The following is a 16,899-nucleotide window of genomic DNA, read 5'->3' on the forward strand; positions in this document are numbered from 1 at the left end:
AATGAGAATGAAATAGAAACAAAAGAATATAATGATTCTTTCCTTCACTCAGGATGATAACCCAACATTGGGACTTCCTTAGAAATGGTATGGAACAAATTTAATAGATATAAATTGAGAACTAGGATCTATTGCAACTATTGCAACTATTCTTTTCAGGTAATTTAATTTCCTTCTATGTTGATTCTTAGAAATAATTGCATTAAGGCAGATTATCCAATAATTATTGCTATGTATTATTATTCAACTGCTTACTTTAAGAATTATAATTATTGAAATTTCTTATGTTTATTTAAGAAATCTAAATTAGATTAAAAGTAATCAAAAGAAACTGTATTAAACACCTTTTGAAGCTACAGTTTACATATTATAGGAACTATGGAAACATTTTATTTCTTTCATCAACTAAAGAGAATATCTTTAGATTGTGAAATTTTAACAGACTGAATACATAAAACCTCCTCCCTGGGGGGTGGACAATAGTAAAGTGGGTGAAGGGAGACGTCGGGTGGTGTAAGACATGACAAAATAATAATAATTTATATATTATCAAGGGTTCATGAGGGAGGGGAGAGCAGGGAAGGTGGGGAAAAAATTAGGAGCTGATACCACAGGCTCAAGTAGAAAGAAAATGTTTTGAGAATGATGATGGCAACAAATGTACAAATGTGCTTGACACATGGATGGATATAGGATTGTGATAATAGTTGTATGAGCCCCCGATAAAATGATTTAAATAAAAAAAATAAAGATTGAGTAATTTTCTTTATTTTGTGTAATATATGCTGGGTGTGGTCAATTGGCAATATTCTAAGTATCTTTTTGTTGTTTATAATAGAACCATTCCAAGGTGGTAAATCTTTAGTTACTTTTCATCACCCAGTCCCCATCACCAGTCCTTCTTTAAATCTTATTATTCCCTTGTTCTGTTCACACCAATATATTTTTCTAAGCCATTTTATTGGGAGCTAATACTTATTTCATATCATTCCATAGTTAAAATACATCAAGCAGTATTGTACAATTGCTACTGCAATCAGTTTCAAAGCATTATTTTCCTTCTTGAACTCCTTGACATCAGCTCCCTTTTACCACCCCCACCTCACTATACTCATCCCAAAACCCTGTTATATTTGCTGTCCCTATAAGTTCATTAATCCTGATCTGAAAACATAACAAAAATAAAAGAGAATGACCCTCAATGACCAAATACATCTGAAATGTATTTGCCCAATGTGAACAAACCAGAAAAACACAGAATATGTGGAAAACCAGATCAAAGTCAATGTGAAGCCGAAGGGGGATCAACTAAGAAGGTTTTAACCATTCAAGTCACATTTATCATTTTGATCATCTGTAGTCATAGTTCAATGCATTATAGCTCCTAGTTTCTTCCCATTCCTTTCTTATGTAGAGGGAAATCACCAAATGCTTATTTCCTATGAAGATCTCACAAATGTATCTTGGGCTCCCACTGTCATCCATAGCCTCTGCAAACTAGATTCTCACAATTTAGCCTCTGAATGTATTTCCTCCTTAGAGGACTTTTAATTTTTCAGTCACTATTGGTATGTTTTGTCCATCCATCGAGTTGACATCTCAGTTAGATGGGTGGAAACAAGTCTGGAAGACCCCAGACAATATTTTATCTGATATCCAGGCACCCACTTTCTTCACCGCAGTTTGCTTTAGTACACATATCTTCTGTGTTCCCTTTCTGAGGGCAAGGATTGAGCAGGGTCATGATGTAAGAACTCTTTGCTCTTAAATTGGAGCTAGGATTTAGTGTGAGCCCAAAACCCATTTCTGGATCTATGTTTTTTGTTTTGTTTTGTTTTTAATCTGCCTTTGGCTCCCTTTGGGGACCTCCTTGTTAATTTATGGTAAAAAGTCTTATAGATCATCTCCCTGGGGCAAAAAGATCTTCCTTTAATATTTTCATTGATTAGCCCCTGATACAAATTTTTTAAAGCACCATTGAGTGAAGGATATTGGGCCAATGTAGGCTAACTCTACATGGCAATACCTGCACTGAATTATTCACTTGTACAGAATCAATCCTTTTGTGGCTCGATGCTATTTACACAAAAAATGGGAGTTATTTGTCAGGAACAATTTACAATAATATTCACTGAGAATATCAGCCACAGGTTTGCTGGAATAATGTATAGCTTAATACAGCATATAGGACATGGACACAGCAAAATCATGATTGTCTACCTTCTAACAGTCCAACAGGCTTGGCACAACTCTCTTCCACTTCCTCAGACATCATGAATTTGCAGTCTTAAGTCTTCCGGTTACAAAATGTGCCTGAGGTAGAGTCCATTTTTTCCAGCAGAGTTCCCACATCAGATCTCACTGATGACGCCTCTGCATCAAGCTCTGTGTACTAAAGACCCAGGACCAAATGCCCCAGCATTCCACATCACCCAGTCTGGGTTCCCAGGTTGTGCCTAGAACAATGTGGCTCATTCAGTGCATCCCACTGGGGACACTCTCTCCTTAGGTCCCTAAAAGCATTATCAGTCATTCTTCCCCTACCTGGAGGTCCGTCCTCCCACTTTTCTCCCAACAGTCATGCCCTTGTGCCCGCTCAGACTTGGTGGCTCCCTTTTCCCTCTCCCGACTTGACTTTCCCATCAGTCTTTCTCATCTCTCTGATAGGGCTGTCTACCTGTCCAAGGGGACCTTGTCTTAACTTTGCACAGCAGCCACTCAGTAGACAACATCCTCTCTGTCTCCCTTAATATTCTGATCCCAACTGAGGTGAGGCACCCTCCCCCAAGGTGACCTTCAAGATACATACCTAGAGAATGGTGTGTGGTTCATTGGCACCGGTCAGGCTCTCTGCCAGACTGTCTGGACACTGACCAACAGACTGGGTGCCCTGCAAGCCGGAGCTTATGCCTGTCCTGTTGCTTGTGCCTACAGCAGTGGACTCACACAGTATTTGTCCTTTTGTGATTAATTAACTTCACTCGGCATAATGTCTTCCAGATCCCTCCATGTTGTTAGGTGTTTCATGATTTTCTTGGTGGTTTTTTTTTTTCAGGGGTGTGAAGACAAGAGGTTTTCTTTGTTTGTTTGTTTTATCCAGTCTTCTACTGATGTAAATTGCTCAGCATGAATATAATTAAGTGTTCTGGAATTCCCACTCTTGTCTTTTCTTTGGAATGGGTGCCAATATGGACCTCTTCCAGTCAGTTGACTAGCCAGCTGTCTTCTAATCTTCTTGTCATAGATAAGTGAGTGTTTCCAGTGCTTCATTAGCTTGTTGAAACATTTCCACTGGTATTTCACAAATTCCTGAAGTCTTGGTTTTGGCTAATGCTTCCAGTGAAGCTTGGACTTTTTCCCACCAGTATCATTTTATTATTATTAATCATTACTATTTTTGTATTCTACCTCTTGAAATGTTTGAATGTTGACAAGTTCATTTTTGGTAGAGTGACCGTGCATTTTTCCCATCTTCTTTGGACTCTTCCTGCATCATTCAATATTTTTAACATAGACTCTTTCAATATTGCACCTTGAGACTTGCATTGTTTAGTTCTTTCAGCTTGATATCTGCACACCGTGCTCTTCCTTTTTGGTTTTCTAATTCCAGTTCTTTGCACAGTTCTATATTATAGTATTTTACTTGGCCTTCTCTAGATATCCTTTTAAATTTTCTATTCAGCTCTTTGACTTGCTTAGTTAGTATTTCTTCCACTTGTCTGAGCTACTCTATAACTTAGAACAAATTTCAGAGTCTCTTTGGACATCTTCTGTGATCTTTTCTTTCTTTCCTGTCTTTTTAATAACCTTTGGCTTTCTTCATGTATGATGTTCTTGATGTCAGCAGGTCTTCTCTTATTAGTGCCCAATGCATTAAATCTGCTCTTGAGATGTTCTCAACAGTTGGCTGGTGAGTTAGCTCAGGTTCATTAGAGAAAAACATCCAGAGACACTCAAAAGTGTGTAAGAGAGAGCTTTGTGTCAAAGAGCAATTGTATATTGAGAAACATCCCAGCCCAGTCTAGATCAAGTCCATAAGTTCTATATTAGCTCATATGCTTGATACTAGTCCATAAATTCCTCTCTAGACTTGCGCAGCACATACAGTGATACTGAATACAAGAAGATCACAGGCTGGTAGGTAGAAAGTCCTGTGGATCCAATGGTGGTGGACACATCTCCAGGGTGCTGACTGCCATCAATGTGACTCCATGTAGCTGATTTTGTTGATTTTCTTGTCACCAAAAAGGTGGAGCAGAGAGAGTGTATTCCACCTCCAGTGAGGAAGAGAGCGAGTTCCCAGAATCCTCATGATTAGGTCACACCTACAAGGAGATATCTTCAGGCTGTGACCTGACTGACAGGCTAGACTCCACCCCTTCATTCTTTTATGAAGTTAACATGAAATTTTGTAACTACCACATGTGGGAAATAGTTAAGGCCATAATTTAGATGTTGTGGACTTGTTTTAATTTTCTTCAGCTGCAACCTAAACTTACATGTCAGCAAGTGATGATCTGTTATACAGTAAGCCCCTGATCTCATTATAGTTATTGATATTGAGTTTCTCTATATCTCTTTTCACAGATGTAGTGAAGTTCATATCTGTGTATTTCATCTGGAGAAGTCCACATGCATAGTTTCCTTTTATGCCTGTATGTAGTTGCCAATTTGAAAAAAATATCAGTCTTACAAAATTCTATCACACTGTCTCCAGTTTCATTTCTATCACAAATACCTTATTTTCTAACTGCTGCATTTCCAACTTGTGCATTACAATTGTCAATCATTTAAATGCATTTTGAGTGCAGGTTTGATGAATTTCTGATGGAAGACTTTGGAAACACTCTTAAATTTATGCATCACTAGGTTTTGTGGTGGGTTCATACATTTGAATAATAGTTGTAGTAACTTGATTTTCTTGAATGTGCGTAGTTAGTATCCTATCATAAACAGCATTTTGTTTTAAGATAGATCTTGAAATGTCCTTTGTGATAATGACTGCAATGCTATTCTTCTTGAATTTGTTATTTCTAGTTTTGTAAATCATATGACTGCTTAATTAAAAATGTCCAACACCAGTCTCTTCAGTTCACTAATGCCCATGTTATCCATCATTATGTGTTCCATTTCATTTTTGACAACTCCATTTTCCTAGCTTCTTACTTTGTACATTGAAAATTCCAATTATGAATAAATGTTTGCAGTTGTTTCTGATTTTGATCCAGGCCTCATCATCCAGGCACTGAAAGCTTTATATTCACATCATTCACATCACATGGTTGACTTTGCTTTGCTTTGCTTTGAGAAGGCATATTTGAGTGCCTTCCAGTCTGAGGAGCTCATTTACTGATACTGGAGCAGACGATGTTCTGCTGCGTCGCATGATGTTTTCAGTATTGGAGTGTAATTTGCTGTTCTTCATAAGACTGTCAGTGGCTTATTTCTCAGAAGTGAGCCATTCATTCATTCTAGTCTGTTCTTAGTCTGAAAGCTCCTCCAAAACCGATTTACTTTGGGTAACCCTGTTGGTGTTTGAAACTATAATTAAACTATATCTCTTTCACTGGTATTTGAAGTACCAATGATATAGCTGCCAGTACCACAATAACACAGAAGCCACCAAACTCTGGCAAATGGAGAGAAAAGTGGCAATGTACGCATCCCAATCCCGTTCTTCTGTCTTTAATTCTGCCTCTAAGAGTGATGCATTGGTCAGCCACCAATCATGAGTCTGTGACAACGCCCTTTGTACTAAGCCTTATGTAACTAGCTTCCTGACTGTTCAACCTCAGACCCGCCTTAGACCTGGTGCTAATGGGCTCCCTTGTTTGGATTCCGTGTCTTTGCCTGGTCCTATAAATTTTTTAAAATTTAACTTAGTCTCTAACAGTTTTATTGGCATATAATCAAATATCATGCAATTTAATAATTCAGTCATATTAAGAAACATTGCACATTACCACAATCAATTTTAGAAGATTTTCTTCTTTCTTGTACACATTAATTCCTTAGTTTCTCTCCAGCCTCTGGCATACCCACAAGAAACCATCAATCCTGTCACCGTCTCTATCGATTTACGATTTACCAATCTTGAATTTCATATACAGTAAAACATGCCCCCCCAAAAAATCCCAAGGAAAATAACAAAATAAAACAGAGAATACCCTCAATGGAAGAAGAATACAGAAAATATTAAAATGTAATAACATTCTTCTTAAATTATATTTAAACTCAGGGTTTCTTTTATACTCTTTTATACCCATAAGTGGCTGGCTTTTTAACTCAAAATATGGGCACTGATAGCTTGGTATTCATTGTTGTTTTCACTTGTGATCTTTCTAAGTCAATTCTGAAAAAACTAGTCTATGTTTCCAGACTGGCAATTCGAAGCACTATATTTCAAAACTGTAACAAACTCTGTCATTGAAATTTGGTGTTTATATATTTAGTCTTGTCACCTAAACAATAAGACATTCTTTCAGGGTTATTTAAATCATATAAGGGGTGCATAATTGCAGTATACATTTTGCCTGAACAGAAATATTGGGGGCTTTCCTTAATCATCTTGATTTTCAGTATTAAAGAGTTTAGATAAAATTCAGCAATAATACCTAGATAGAGTTCTTCTAAAGGAGCCCTGTGCAACATGTTCAAGTGCTAACTCGAAGGTCAGCAGTTGAAAACCACCCGTCACGCCACTGGAGAAAGGCGAGGTTTTCTATGCTCACAGTCTTGTGAGAAACCTACAGGCCAGTTCTACTCTTTCCTATGCGCTGGAATTGACTCAAAGGCAGTGAGTGAGAGTCCGTCTTCAACAGGTGGATGGTTTCTACCAGTTAATTTCAGATCTTTTTGTAAAGATCATACTTTTTTTTCTTTCCTTTTGTTGTCTCAATTAAATCAAGACACCTTTCTGAGCATGGCCTTACTACTGAAGTCTCTAATACAAAAGGTAAAAGCTGTGTTTTTCCTTTTGGCCAAAAGATTCTGAAATTACTGATAATGTTATTACATTTTACCTGATGAACCATTTATGTTTACAGAGAAAAAATATCCATTTTTATTGCTAAACAAGGATTTATCAGGTTAAGATAGTGAACCTTGGTATATTCACCTGTGCCTTCTGCAGGCTGATGAATCAAGTGATTCTTAGAGCAATTAGCCCCCAGAAACTGAAATTGGAGAGGGTAACTAATGTACACTTACAAGTGGGATGGGAAAGAAAAAATAATACTTGAGATCATAGGAAAAATACTACTTTCACTTTTTAGAAACTGACAAAAAGAAATCTCCAACACATACTATCAATGATCTCCATGTGTGGGTTGAATAAATGCCACAAAACATTATTCTCAGGCTACTCTGATAAAAAAATTCACCACACAGACTTGCCACCTCTTGGTGTAAGAAATGCACTCTATACGGTTGTTATAGAAAATGTAGTCCATAAGCCTGTAATTTCACCTTGAAGCCTGGTAGGAGCACATATTGTCATACCTAACCCCAAATCTGAATAAAAAAGTTACATTTCAACAAGATACTAAAAGAAGACACAATAAGTTGACTCATAGTTTAGTGGAAACTCTAAGACTGTGTAACTAATTAACATGGTTTTCTCCAGTAATTTTGAAATGTCTGTTTTTAAATTTTCTCAAAAGGTAAATTTTCATAACATCAATTTATTTAAGTGATGTTCTGATAACTAGATAACTCGATTCTGATAACTAGACAGTTTTATTGTGACATCCTAAGTACAAATGAATTAGTGAGGGTTTAAGAAACACTTTTGTGGAGTAGCAAACGGTCGGTTGAGCACCATGCCTAAGTTTTATTGTGACTACTGCGATACATACCTCACCCATGACTCAGCATCTGTGAGAAAGACACATTGCAGTGGTAGGAAACACAAAGAGAATGTGAAAGACTACTACCAGAAATGGATGGAAGAGCAGGCTCAGAGCCTGATTGACAAAACAACGGCTGCATTTCAACAAGGAAAGATACCTCCGACTCCTTCTCTGCTCCTCCTCCAGCAGGGGCGATGATCCCGCCTCCCCCCAGTCTCCCGGGTCCTCCTCGCCCTGGTATGATGCCAGCACCCCACATGGGGGGACCACCCATGATGCCAATGATGGGCCCTCCTCCTCCTGGAATGATGCCAGTGGGACCTGCTCCTGGAATGAGGCCACCCATGGGGGGCCACATGCCAATGATGCCTGGGCCACATGCCAATGATGCCTGATGATGCGGCCCCCAGCCCGTCCTATGATGGTGCCCACTCGGCCAGGAATGGCTCGACCAGACAGATAAGGGCAGAGCACAGCCTCTTTGTATCGCTTCCTCTTCCTCGAACCCCTTCACCTGGAGACCTGGTGCTGCGACTCTGGATGTTTTCCAACAGCACAACATGGAAGACCTGCTCCCCCTTTCTCTCAAAAAGAGAATAGTTTTTGGAGTGGAGTAGTGGACAAAAAGCAGAACAAAACGATTTTTGTTTGTGACACGTGAAAATAAAATTAACTTTTAGTTAAAAAAAAAAAGAAAAGAAAAGAAACACTTTTGTGAGGATAGTAATCAGTATAGTCAATCTAAATTCACACTGATTTATATTGTTTCTCTTATAGGAAAAAAAGAATGCTTTTTGGTAGAAAAATATATATCTCTTAGTTATGTTTATGATGAATGATGATAGCAAAAGACAAAGGAATGAATTAACAATCTACCGCAGAAGTAAGAAAGTTCCCCTACTGACTATTAGATCCACTTGTTTGGGCTCAAGCCCAAAGAAAGGACACTGTACACAGAGAGCCTGAGAGACTAAAAAACGGACCTAGATCCAATCGAAGAGACGTCAGCTTATTTGCATCATGTGTCTTATGGCCTAGGACAGCAGGACAACATCCAGTGGCTGCCAGATGGACAAGAAAGGGTCCCTAAGGGATGGTTGTGAGGACTCTTTTTATACTAGCTAAACAAATTTGATTAAGGTGGGATACTGAAACCTTTCGCATAATGATGTGAAGTACTTGGAGTTCATGTTAAGTTGCCATTATTACCTACTCTGTGCACTGGAGATGGTCTCTTTGTGATAAGTGGGCTGAAGGAAGCATTCAGAATGTCTGTCTGTGACATGTGCGGGGTGGGTCCAGATGAGTAGGAGGACACACTGACAATGTGTGATACAAGAAGTGCGGCCACTTTCAACAGTGTTTACAGAAGTGCCCCTCCCTTCAAACAGTATGTAGGGAAGCTTGATTTAGAGGCACATGCATTGGGATCATTTCAGATACCAATTCTAAGTACGAAGATTCAGCCCCCAACACAAAACTAATGAAGTAATATTTAGACATGGGATTGCTGAACTCTGCATTTTAACTTTATGAATCAGACTACATGACAATGGGTTTAACTTTGCATTTGATGGCTCCAACACATAATATACTTGACAATCATTGGTTTAACAATATGTTCTAAGGGTAAAAAGAGAGCCCCAAATTAAAATATAATTTATAGAGACACATTTGTAAAATCTTTAGCAGGACAAAGATAAGTCCATGGCTCAGAAACATAATCTGGATGGAGGAGATCACCAGTAGTTGGATATATGGTGTCTAAGGATTACAGAACCTTTGCTACTTACACAGGAAATGGACAAAAAGCAAACTGTTGTAAAATTAAAAGTGGTGACATACTTTCATCCCAGTAGCAGACATCATTACCGAAGCAGGAAAGGTGCTGTGATTATAATCCATACACTATTGCAGATACAAAGGTTTACAAGATTAATTTAAGGCCTTTTGGCCTAGTCAAGGTCTAATTTAGGCCTATGAGACTCAAGTACTCTAACTTCCATCAAGGGTATACCCAGGCAAGTCCCTAAGGGGTTGGCTGCTCCTCTCTTGGTTGGCAAGTGGAGTGGTTACAATTCAATTTCAAGACACTCTGTCCAAGGGAAAATGCTTTTCACAATACAGGCTGTTGTAAGCAAATCCCATAAATTACACAGAAACATTGCATTGTCTTTGTAATGCTTGGGTTTTATTCACAGACATAAATAATCATAAATGGGTTAAGAGTTGAAGGTTAAAACATAAACCCTTTGTTTTCTCTCCAAACAGGCTATTAGGGGAGATATCTCATATAGGAGGGAACCTACTTAGTTCCCAGAGGAAAAAGAATCACACTTTTAAATGTAATAAGCAATAAGGGAATAAGGAATAATTAAACAAAAGAATCTATATTACCAGTCTAGGGTAGATGCTGTGCCCGTGTTTTGCAAAGGATAGAAGCACCTTGCCAGGAAAGTTGTTGGTTCTGGGGTCTGGGGTCCGTGGCATGCTGCCAGAGAAGTCCTGAGAACTCAGCCACCAGGAAGAGACAAGCACAACGATCTCAGGCTAGGAATCTTCTGTGAAGGAACACTGCTAGTATGCCTCCTGGTCTAGAGAATTCATAGTTAGCAAGTGCGGGGACTAGCCAGTGTTTTTACCTCGAGGGGAGATCCTTCAGCTAGTGAATGCTGCCAATATACCTCTTGATTCTGAGCAATACAATAGCCAGCAAGTGCAAGAACTAGCTACCACTGACCATCTCAATGAGATGATGATGTCCAGTGGTCTGTTCTACTGCTCATAAGTCAGGTTTACCTGTGAGTCCCTTCTAACACATGCGCCTGGTTTTGCTGATAGGTTAGGTGTTTCTCCTTTACACCCTAGGTGATGTCTTGTTTTGCCAGTATCTCAAATTATCTGTCTTTTCAGGCTCACAATCTAATAATATTTATTTTTAAATTTATGCTTATAACACAGGCCAGTGGTCAGAAGGGATTAAATATAGGCTGAATCTATATGGAAACATAAATATTCACTTAGGGCACCCCCATAAACAGTTCCCATCCATAAACCTAGTGTGCAGAATACAGAAGAAATCCATCTTTCATCATTGTACTAAGAAATAAAAATAAACCAAGACAAACTTGTGTTCCCATTATTAATAATTGATTGAAAAAGAAAATTTCACATCAAATAATTAACTTTATAGGTCCCAAAACCTCACTTCAGCGGACATGTTATCATGTACTCATTACTTCCCTCTCCATAAATTTTTTTTCTTTTTTCCCCCCTTTTAACAGTTTTATTGGTACATAATCCATATAACATACAATTCAACAGTTCAATCATATCAACAAGAGTTGCGCAATCATCACAATCAATTTTAGAACATTTTCTTTTTTCTTGTGCTCATTTTTATTAGCTCCCCATGCCCCCCCCCCCCCCGCCCCTGCCACAACTCTAAGAGACTAGTAACCCAGTTATTATCTCTATAGATTCACCCATCCTGGATTTCAAATACTGAAAGCAAAGAAGCAAAGGTGCTAATAACAATAAAATAAAACAGAAAAGAAAGCAGAAATATTAAAAACTAGAACAACTTTAAAATGGGTAAAAAGGGAGATCAAATGATAAGGTGTTAAATTTTAACCTAAGTCCATCTGCCATAATCCACCTTCCAATAGCATGGTAGCAAGGTTATTCACAGTCCTGGTCTATGGTCAGAGGGGATTCGCCTGAGGCTTAATCCACGTGCATTTCCCCTTCACTATTTTTTTTTCCTAACTGAAGCAAATTTTAAATGAGTCAAAAGGGCAACCAAATAAAATATTACATTTTAACCTACCTTATCTTTACTGTAATCAGTTAAGCAATACTCTGTTTGATAACAAGACTATTTACATGCGGAGGTTTAATCTATGAGTTGCTGTTGTTAAGTGCCATCAAGGTGGTTCCAGCCTATAGCGACCCTATGCACAACAGAAGGAAATACTTCCCTGTGCTATGTCAACCGCACAATTATTCCTGTGCCTTAGCCCATTGTTGCAGCCACGGTGTCATGTCATCTCTTTAAGGGCCTTCCTCTCCCTCACTGCTCCAAACATAACGTACATCATAATGTACATAATGTACATCACCAAACATAACGTCCTGCTCCAGGGACACCTGTCCAAAGTACAGAAGACAAAGATTGTCATGCTTGCCTCTAAGGAGCACTCTGGCCTTACTTCTTCTAAGACAGGTAAGTTGGGTTCTATTTATTTATTTTTAGCAGATTTTTAACTTTTTTTTAATTGCTCTTTTTTCAATTTGAGATTTTATTTAATGACTCATTTCCTGCTTTTCTTTTGTTTTTTTAGTCAGAGTCCTGAAAAATATTCAAAATATTATCTTTCTAAAAAGAAAAATTACTCAAAATTAGCTCAGTAATTTGTTCACTTTCACAGAGAAAAATATCAATAAAAGTTAAGTAACATCATGAAAAAGTGCAAATTTCTTTCTTTTTTTAATAAATAAATCACTTATTACGGATTCTTATAGTTCTTATAATAATCCATACATCAATTGTATCAAGCACCTTTGTCCATATGTTGTCTTCATCATTTTCAAAATATTTTCTTTCTGTTTGGACCCTTGATATCAGCTCCTCTTTTTTTTCCCTCCCTCACCCTCCCACTCTCCCACCCTCATTCACCACCCGCTGTCTCCCTTCGTCCACGTTACTGTTGTTCGTCCCTCTGGGGAGGGCGGGGGTGTTGGATTGTGCATCATTGTAGTCGAGTCTCTATTTCTACCCCTTCTACCCCCTCACCTTCCCCCTACTCTCACGGTATCACTACTTCCATTGCTGTTCCTTAGGGGTTTATCTGTCCTAGATTCCATGTGTCCAAAACCCTCTAAACTAGTGTACGTGCTCTGGTCTAGCTGGATTTATAAGGTAGAACTGGGGTCATGATAGTGGGAAGGAGGAAGCATTACAGAACTAGATGAATGTTGTGTGTTCCATCGGTGTGAAGCTGCACCCTGGCTGTCTAGTTCTGTCCTTGTGAACCTTCTGTGAGGGAATGTCCAGTTATCTACAGATGGACTTTGGCTTTTTAGTTTTTTAACTTTATAGAAATATATCTCCCCGTGATTACCTACTGAAATAAAAAAGTAAATTGCCTGAGTTCTTTCCTTTTAACCATAGCTCCTTTTTCACATCTCTGCCTTCCATTTGAATGAACACTGTAGGAAATTTTTCAGAGGTATGGTACTTTTCTTAGATCAAATAGTTTTTAGAGGGGCCCCTTAAAATGAGGAGGAAAAAAATCTATGGAAGCGTGGTTTGGGTTCCAAATTTTCTGCTAATTAATGAAATAGTAGGAAATACCATTTAATCTCTATCTAAATTGGAACAAAAAATGACCAGAATAGAATATCCTCAATGACCCTTCTACCTCCTTTAGTTTCTAGTTCCAAATAAAACTTATTTAAATATTGAGTTTAAAAATGAGTATCATAAAGAAATAAATTCTGTTCACTTAATAGATATTTTCCCCATAATTCTGTTCAAAACACACATTATGCAATATTCTACTAGGACATTCCATTAGGATCCCATGAGGAATATTCTTTTGGATCCAATGACTAGGAGTCAAAGCTCTAGCTAATGTCTTTTTTGAGCATCATATTTATATCCAAATTCTCCTAGAGCTAGATTACTATAATTTTCACTTAAACTAAAGACGCTGAATTCCTAATACTGAGGCATCTTCTGGAGTTTGCATGGAGTGCAAAGTTTCAACATCACAGCTTCTCACCACAGTACAAGATGTCGAGTGAGATTCTGTTTATTTTTTGAATAATTATGTGTGAATTCAGGGGTATAACATTCCTCCAATAACTTAATCAAGTAAATCATCCAAATTTTAGCAAAATTTTATAAGTATTCCTTAGTTTTACTTTTCTGGGCATTCTGCATAGTCTGTTGTTGGTCAGACACATTTGTTAGATTAGTTGTTACCATGATTTTAAGTTAAATTAGGATGTTTTGCCTGATTTTGGAATAAAGCTTGTCACAGAATATGTTTCTCAACTCTGAAACAGGTTTAAAGCTTAGAAATGTATTTCATTTAAATCCATACCCGATGTGCTCTCTGATCCTCTTTGATCTCATCCTCTGCTATGACCCGTCATACCCACTCACTTTGGATATCTTACACTTCGCTGAAAATTTAAGCATTTTTCATGGGGAAACACTATACTGGCTTCTAACAGAATGGATTTATTTAGCTCCCTTTTACATTTTATCAAGACTGGATGAAAAATAGGGTTTATTTATTAATATTTTACCAATATCATTCATTTCCTTTCTTTCTGTAGAGTATTCCATTATAGAAATATACCAAACAATATTTGCTGTTTCTGTTTTTTCTCTGTTAAAGCAATATGAATGAGTTAATTAACATTCTATTCATGCTTTGGAAAAATATCTATTTATTCCTGTTGTATGTATATATGCTATGGTTGTTGTTTGCCAGAAATCTGAATTCCTAGCAACTTGATAAAACATGATACATCCGCCTGGCAGAATTTGCTAGGCTGTAACTGCTATGTGAGCAGTTAGTCATGTTTTCCTCCTGCTGAGCCACAGGTTGATTCAAACCATCAACCTTTGGTTAACTCCTGAGACTTAACATTTGTACCACCCAGGCTCCTTCATAGGTATGGCAGTTAGATTTTCTGTCAACTTGAATATGTATGACTGCAGAGGGGTGCATTCTAACCTGTCAATCAGGTCACAGCCTGATGATGCCTTCCTTAGGGGTATGGCATTATTCTAAGGGTGAAACTGGGACCCTCTTACTCTCTCTGCCTGCTGGGGTTCTGTCAGCTTCCAGGGGCAGCTCCATGGGTCATTCCACCCTGAGAGCTGCCATGTGTTCCCCAACCTTGCATCCATGCCAATCTTTACCTACTGCCCTGTGATCTTCAGGCATTTCCCATAGATTTCTGCATCATCTGCCTGTAGCTGTTTTAGTCTAAAGAAGGAATTATGGACCAGCAGCAGACGTAGGGGCTTGTGTTGGACTGGGCTGGGGGATGCCTTCTTGATTTAAAGTTACTCTAGATATAAAGGGCTTTCTTATACATAGATGAGTGTCACTGGATTTGTTTCTCTAGACAAACCAGCTCACTGGCTATGAGTCTTTTTTTCCTCCATGTTTGTTTACATACTTTCAATTGGAGTTTCTTGGTCCACTTTGGTGAAAATAGTTTTCTAAAATAGTTACACCAGTTCTCCTGGTAAAATAAGTGAATCGCAGTTGTTCTGTACCCTCCCAGAATACTTTGTATACATAATCATCCATTTGAGTATTCACCATATTGGTTGTTATAGTTTCTCCCTGCTGGGACTCTGTTTGTTTCCCCAAAGAGTTATGAAGCTAACTCTTTATAGTTTATATAGTTTACTAAAATTTTGGGATATTTAGATATCATCTTTTTATAAAGCATGTATTGATATTGGTCTTTAGCTCATGTTCTATTGGATAAAAATCTCAAACCTTATTTCCATTGAATTAATTACAATTCATAGTGACCACAAAAGACACAGTAGATCTTCTCCTGTGGGCTTCTGAGACTCTTTACAAGAGTAGAAAACCTCGTCCTTCTCCTAGTGGAGTATGAGGTGGTGTCAATGGCTGACCCTGCTGTTAGCAGCCAACTGGATAACCACTATGACAACAGAGCTCCTCCTTGTTTATGTGTTTGTTCTGTTAACTGCTTTTTAGGAATTAATACTTCTTCTTTGAATTTAGATCCTTTTAAATATCCTTCTTGACTAATTTATTTAGTACTGCCTTAACAAAATATGTCACAAGAGATATGCTTTATATATTAGGTATATAGTCTTGGACCTCAAAGTTCAATCCGGGCATTTTTTTAAAATATCATTTTATTAGGGGCTTATACAACTCTTATCACAATCCATACATACATCAATTTTGTAAAGCACATTTGTAGTACATTCATTACCCTCATCATTCTCAAAACATTTGCTCTCCATCTAAGCCCTTGGCATCAGCTCATTTTTCCCTTCCCTCCCCACTCCCCCCTCTGTCATGAACCATTGAAAATTTATAAATTATTATTTTGTCATATCTTGTACTGTGCTATGTCTCCATTCATGCACTTTTCTGCTATCCATCCCCCAGGGAGGTGGTTATACGTAGATCCTTGTAATCAGCTCCCCCTTTCCAACCCACTTTCCCTCCACCCTCCCAGTATCGCCACTCACATCACCGGTCCTGAAGGGATCATCCGTCTTGGATTCCCTGTGGTTCCAGTTCCTATCTACACCACTGTACATCTTCTGTTCTAGCTAGATTTGTAAGGTAGAATTGGGATCGTGATAGTGGGGTGGGGTGGGGGGAGCATTTAGGAACTAGAGGAAAGTTGTATTTTTCATCGTTGCTACATCACACCCTGACTGGCTCGCCTCCTCCCTGAGGCCTGTCTGTAAGGGGATGTCCAGTGGCCTACAAATGGGCTTTGGGTTTCCACTGTGTACTCCCCCCTCATTCACAATGATATGATTTTTTGTTCTGATGATGCCTGATACCTGATCACTTCGACACCTCATGATCGCACAGGCTGGTGTGCTTCTTCAATGTTGGCTTAGTTGTTTCTGAGCTACATGGCCACTTGTTTACCTTCAAGCCTTTAAGAACCCAGATGCTATTTCTTTTGATAGCCGGGCACCATCAGCTTTCTTCACCACATTTGCTTATGCACGGGCCATTATTTTTAAGGGAGCTTCCTTGTCTGTTGCATCAGAAATTCCTTGACATGTTTTGTTGCTCCTTGGTTTCTGTATTCTCACGGGTTTATTTTTGCATTTATTCTGAACTTTTCTTAAAAACACTCTCAGAAGTGATTCTGCTTGGCACTCATCTTAATCTAATTGAACTCTTCAACACAGCAAATGAAACTCTGTTTTCAAACGGGGTCACTTTTATAGGAACAGGTGTGACTACATCAAGACATCATTTTGAAGGACATAATTCCATCCAGTATATAT

At 38.3% G+C, this 16,899-nt stretch overlaps 1 pseudogene; it reads left to right on the forward strand.

Moving 5' to 3' along the window:
* The first annotated feature begins 7,820 nt into the window (after positions 1–7,820).
* Positions 7,821–8,504, forward strand: LOC101663672 (annotated as a pseudogene).
* The last annotated feature ends 8,395 nt before the right edge of the window (positions 8,505–16,899 follow it).

The sequence above is a fragment of the Echinops telfairi genome, unplaced genomic scaffold, assembly GCF_000313985.2.
Source record: "Echinops telfairi isolate 266 unplaced genomic scaffold, ASM31398v2 ScPeMD7_18;HRSCAF=68, whole genome shotgun sequence".
NCBI classification, from domain to species: Eukaryota; Metazoa; Chordata; class Mammalia; order Afrosoricida; family Tenrecidae; genus Echinops; species Echinops telfairi.